This window comes from Hermetia illucens, chromosome 3, assembly GCF_905115235.1.
Source record: "Hermetia illucens chromosome 3, iHerIll2.2.curated.20191125, whole genome shotgun sequence".
In the NCBI taxonomy this organism is placed as follows: domain Eukaryota; kingdom Metazoa; phylum Arthropoda; class Insecta; order Diptera; family Stratiomyidae; genus Hermetia; species Hermetia illucens.
In genome coordinates, this window is record NC_051851.1 from 104,908,867 (window position 1) to 104,915,014 (window position 6,148).

Consider the following 6,148-nt stretch of genomic DNA (forward strand, 5'->3'; position numbering starts at 1 on the left):
CTGGAAGGTTGTGAGGCTTGTACCGATAAGCAGTATGTTGAAGACAGCAATACGTAGTGGAGGAAACAATTCACGAAAACAATATCGCTTTAGAGCGGGGCGATCCACAATCCATGCGATTGAGGTAGATCAACAACAACTTTTTGCTATATGGCTGAGCACGGCAGTAGTACCAGAATAGCAAAAGCTCGCCGATCTCTCTCTTACCAATACGATTTGACGAGGATTATGCCTTTTCCTTGTTTAGCGTCTCTGATGTGTACAGATAAGCTTCTGCAGCACATTCGCAAGTCGGGTCATTTTAGTGTGGGTACTACATATAGTAGATCTATTGTGGTCTTGACCAAGAAGAGGGTTCCCCGGCGGGAGTTATCCCGATCGCTGTCCATGCTCTTGAGTGAAGGGAAAGCTATGCCGCGCATCTCATCAAAGACGTGCGGCTGTGGTTCAGTTAAAAGCATAGTAAAATTGGCTATTACCTATTTTTTGAGCAAACACGGGTATGTTCTGTCTTACTTGCCCAGTCGACCGACTGCATTTACTGCAAGAATGTGGTGAATGTTGCCTGACACATCCTTTGCACGCTGCAGAGCGAGGACACATAAGACAAAGTCGCTCGTTACAGTCAAGACATGGTTAACTGGAGTCAAAACTCACCGTCTCTCGTCCGCTTCTTTGCTTCCCAAAATGGTCGCTTCTTTAGTTTTGAAAATTGTAGTGTAGATGGTGGAATCTTATAATTTTGGGCGACATTTTTTTTTGGATCCTACAGCCGCAATTATTTTCTTTTTTTAGGAGACGTTGGAACTAACATACTTTTTTCGGGTACTCATTTTGACAAGAAGAACGGACTGGCAGAAAAATAACTTATCTAAAGCGGGAAACAATTCGCGGAACCCGAGGGTTCCAAGAATAAACATTATTTAAATTTGGAATTACAGAGGGGCGGGACCGGCTCATTTCGAATTATAGAGTCGTCGCACACTATCTTTCCCGAAAAAAAACTTGGAACTAAGGAATGGTCCATCACAGACGTTGTTCGAATTACCAAATTTACGAGCTGCGCAGTGAATTATCGAGAGTCGACTGCAGTTGCGTTTCATTGCTTAAATTCCGTTTTACAATGGCAAAATGTAAAATCTGATTTTCATTAGCTTCCTAGAATTCAACTTCCTTTAATTGCTAGGTTTTTGATGCCGCAAACGTTGAGTTAATTTCCCAAGAAAGTGCCATGGAGCGACAGCACCTCAGATATAATACATATATTGCTACACACATATGTGCGCAGTTTTCCGGGATCGTTTCATATTTCAAGATTTCCTGAGAAACAAGGGTTGTCTTATCAATTTTACCGTCGCTCTATGTCCAAAAAATGTGTGTACATACGTATTAACATGTCATCTACACAAATCCTGACCAAATCTAGTTTATAAACAAGTCGGAATACCGGAAGCTCGCGCTTCGGGTATAAAGGTTTTGTGTTGATCTTATCTAAGAAATTTCAACTAGCATATTACAGCCGTAGATGTTACGGTCACCTTAAACAAACAAACTGCCTATTTTCGAATACTGTACACATATAGGCACGTATATCAATTGATCGTACCCATATTTCCGATTTACTTCTTATATTTATCTGAATTAGGCACTACCCGCAAAGTCTATTAGCACGCATATACTATGTATATACATACCCCCCACACATGTCCCGTTGGAATAATTGATATTTATATACAAATGATTAAAAAACTAAAACAAAATAATTCTTTTCCACCCAATTCATACGAACCTACTTCGTTGTGGTATTGACGAATTGGTATGTGATGATGACGTCATGCGGGTTGTAGAGTGCACGAAATTCACAAAAAAATGTAAAGTTTTACCCCCTATAACTTTGTTAATAATAGGTTGATTTTCTTCAAACTTCACCAAATTGTGCATTATGTTCTTCTTTATACGCATGCCAAATTTTGTATTTCTGGGATGAACATAAGGGGGGTGGCGGGTAAATTTCTAAAATGTAGAAATATACTATTATTAACTTTATTTGTGCAGATATCGGAACCGGATATATTTTGAGGCCTAGATTTCGTAGAGATGCACCTTAGATTTTTCGGTTGGATAGGTTCTGAGAACGAGACCTGTTACACTTTTTGATGGTCATATTTTGAGCCCTCACTCCCCTATGTTTCACCCAATATCAAATATTGAACCATTTTCAAAAAGTACTAATTGAGACCTTTCATTTGATACCCCACATGGCCGCATTTTGTAAAAAAAAAATTTGCACCCTCTTTTCACTTGTATGGGGAGCCCCCCTGAAACTTAACACAAAATGGCGTCAGTGGTTGCATATAAAGGGAACGGCAGATCACATACTCCTACCAATTTTCGTGACGATCAGTCCAGCCGTTTCCGAATAAATCGGCTGTGACAGACAGACAGACAGACAGACGGACAGACAGACAGACAGACAGACGGACAGACAGACATCTAATCGATTCTAATAAGGTTTTGTTTCACACAAAACCTTAAAAAATGGGTGGGAAGCAACTGTTGACACTGAAGTGGTTTCAAATTAAAATTTTGGTGAGCTACAAAAATTTAAGCTAAAATAGTTCAGGCAATCTCCCAAACCGCTTCACATATGTATGTATGTATGTATGTACTAACTGAAAGACCTCAGCTTGATCCTTTTCAGACTTTGAGTACACAGTTGTGTACTCACAATGACAATCTTCCAATTTGTTAATGTGCCAATTCCTGACGGATATATTTACGTTGGCGTATGTACATACATACTCGTTTGTATGTACAGACATACATATTTGCACATTCAGAACATAAGCAAGTTTTCGTGTCGTACAATAAGCGAGTGGAATGGAAAGATCATAAAGATAGGTAAATATATATGAAGGCATATGTACCACTGATTGTGAGCATTAAGAGACCGTTCCAGCAAGGGGTTTTCTCAACTAATTATCTCCTATGAATCGCTCGTTGGCTGCCTGCATTTCGCCTAAATAAAACCCAGGCTAGCGTCAATTCTGCTTATTGCAGTGTCCACCAATTCATCATCGTTAACGGTCCTCTGGATGCGCGGCTATCGTCTGTGCAAGGAGGGAGCCGAGGGCAGAAATCGATAACATCGGATTACGTAATTCTCGGGAGTAGGCTTCACTTCCCAACCAGCTACCAGCGGTCGGCGCGTTTCTATGGTTGCATTTCAACATCGCAGTGTGCCCTGGTAAAGAGGAAAAGCCGAGAAACAAAAGTGAGATAGAAAATGACAAGAAAAACTGCAAAAATGGAGGAAGTCAGGCAGAACGCAAAAAAAATGTTCATAGGAAGTGTCTCGAATTTGAAATGCAAGCAGCGGCTCTGGGGGGCGCGGAGGAAGCGAAGGATTGAATAAAACCCAGTGAAGCCCAACGCGGGCATAAATCGAGTCAAAGTTGGAGAGAGAGGTTCGCAGATCGAAGGTGGAATTAAAAAACAAGATGAACCCCACAGCCAACAGCTTGGTCGCTGTAAAAAAAGTAAGAGCAGAAACACGATTGCGAATTCGCTTTGGAAATTAGCAGCCTGGAGGCCAGTGTGGCCCTCTTTTGCCAGTTCCCTTGCTGAACCCGCGACCCGCTGCCCTTGAAGCTGCGGCATTTAAATCCTTTGAGCCCTGTCCTAGCCCTCCATGCCTCACAAGTCACAAATACAGAGCTATCAACGTGTTCCACTCTCATCTACGCATCTAATACCAGAAGATCAGGGAGCGGCGGGTGCGTCTCCCATAGCCATCACCTTTGCTAATTCGTGTCTTACTCTTTTCCCTACGCTGCATGCTGTTACCGTGCGTGTGCAAAACCTCTTCCTCCTTCGAGTTATGCGCGAAATTGGCAGCAGACTAAGTTTTCGTAAATGAAACTGCGTTTCATTTCAATGTCGCAACGACGCAATTTGTTTCGAATGGTCCAAAAGGAGGTGGAAAAATATAGGAGATAACCAAAGGCAGATTACGGCATAACGACATACATACATAAAGTCGAGGGAGCGAACCGACCTGCACACTTCAAACTCTTCCCTTACTATCAACCTTCCACGGTCGGTATTTAGTGAATTGCACCATGAAAATATTGGCGGAAGGTGCGGAATGGAAGTTGTCTTCCAGGAATCCCATTGTATGGCTTTCCCTACCGAGAGCACCATTCACGACTCAAAAGCGTGGCTTGCCCTGTAGCCTATATAAATGTACATATATACCTCATACGTAAATGCCGCTGAGAATGGCGTTGCGAAATTTTAAAAAAGTCCATGCAAGTCTACACACACGTATATACACATATAAGTGAGTAGGAAATATGGGTTAGAAAAGTGGATTCTCGGGTAGAACTTTCTGGTCTTGGCAGGTTTCACTTTCTTGATTGTGGAAAAAGTTGGGTAAGCGCACTTCACCTTATGGACACCTTAAGAATTAAATTCTGTGTTATAATTGAGAAAAAATGCAGGGAAACTCATTCCATGCAAAAGCACGTACATATGCATATGTATACATGAGTACGCCTGAGGAAACGCTTTTGAGCCAAAATCATCAAAATTCCTAGCGCTGCAGACCCAAAAAGCCAATCCAAAAAAAAGACTGCGCTCTCTAGAATTTTCGAGAAATCGAAATTTGTTTTTCGTTTAATAATATCTTTAATATATCAAAATTCACACAGTAAGGTTTCATGCATGGGAAAAATCTGTACGAGCTCGGATTACGCGGCTCTTTCATTGCATTTGTTCTGTTATCTTAGTGGCATTAATTATTAGCTTTTACTTTGTAACAAGTGGCGCACTCTCATGGTCATTATTGTTTTCACTAATTTAATTACAAACTGAGTGAAAATAGTGTTCTTTAGCAACCGCACAAAACGATGATGAATCTTTAATGCCATGGTCTGAGCACAACCTTGTTCAATTGGCTTGAAATTTTTACTGGATATTCAGAACGATTTGCTGCTCGACACTACGTAGATTTTTTCTTTATATTTCATGGTTCAACTTTTATTAATAATTGTTATGGGATTTTCTTTTCCTTCTTTCCATTTTTAAGGCTTAATGTAAAGCAAAACCTGATTACAAACCGTCTGTCTGTCTGTCTGTCTGTTGCACGCATTTTCCTCGGAGACGGTTATAGCGATTGACACAAATTACATGGAAAGGTGGGAACTGTGAAAGCTCACGCATGCAGTGAGTTACATCAGTCTACGTCGAATTTGCGTACATGCACAAGAGGGGTGTATATTTTTTTCACCAAATATTCATTATAGAGTACCAAATGAAAGGTCTCGGTTAGTACTTTCTGAAGCCGCTCTTAGTTTTGACATTTGTTGGAAAAGTGGTGAGGGCGAGGACTAAAAAATGATCAATTCTTTCATGGACCCATTCTCAGAAACTACTCAACCGAAAACTTTAAACAAAAATCAAGAAGCTGCCACTATGTCTAGGCTCCGAAATACCCTCGATACCGATATCTGTTCAAATAAAGTCAACAGTAGCATATTACTATAATTTTTAGTAATTGATTGCAAAACCCCTTTAAGTTCATCCCAATATTGCGGAATTTCACAGCAATGTAGGCTACAACATCATCCTATCAGGTCAATTTGTCGCTTCTGTGTAAATTCAAGACTGGATGCCAGTATCACGCGAAAGTGGATATTCTCACATAATATATGCATATATTACGTGCTAGGTACTGATGGGACAAATGTCTATTCAAATGTTTTTATAATAGAAACACACAAAACTTTCATACCTGAAGCGTCTAGCTTCCGGTTCCCCGACTTGTTTTAAATCGTATGTAGTATTGATGCTGTTACTACTGTTACTGTATCTATGAAATTGCTCCAGCTATCGGTCCGACTACGCAGCTATTACCAAACGCTGGCAACCCGCCACTTTATTTTGAATTCTCCGGTAAAATGTACGAGCATTCTCCCTTATTTCCATTCTATTCTATTCTATTCTCCAAAATTTGCTTCACCATATCTCAAGAGGTATTTACTGACATTTGTAAATGGCATTCACTGAGTATACTTAGTCGGTAGATCGCATGCGGGAATGTATGAGTACAAGTACAGGAGTATAGTTTTTAGAGGGTCTCGTTTCT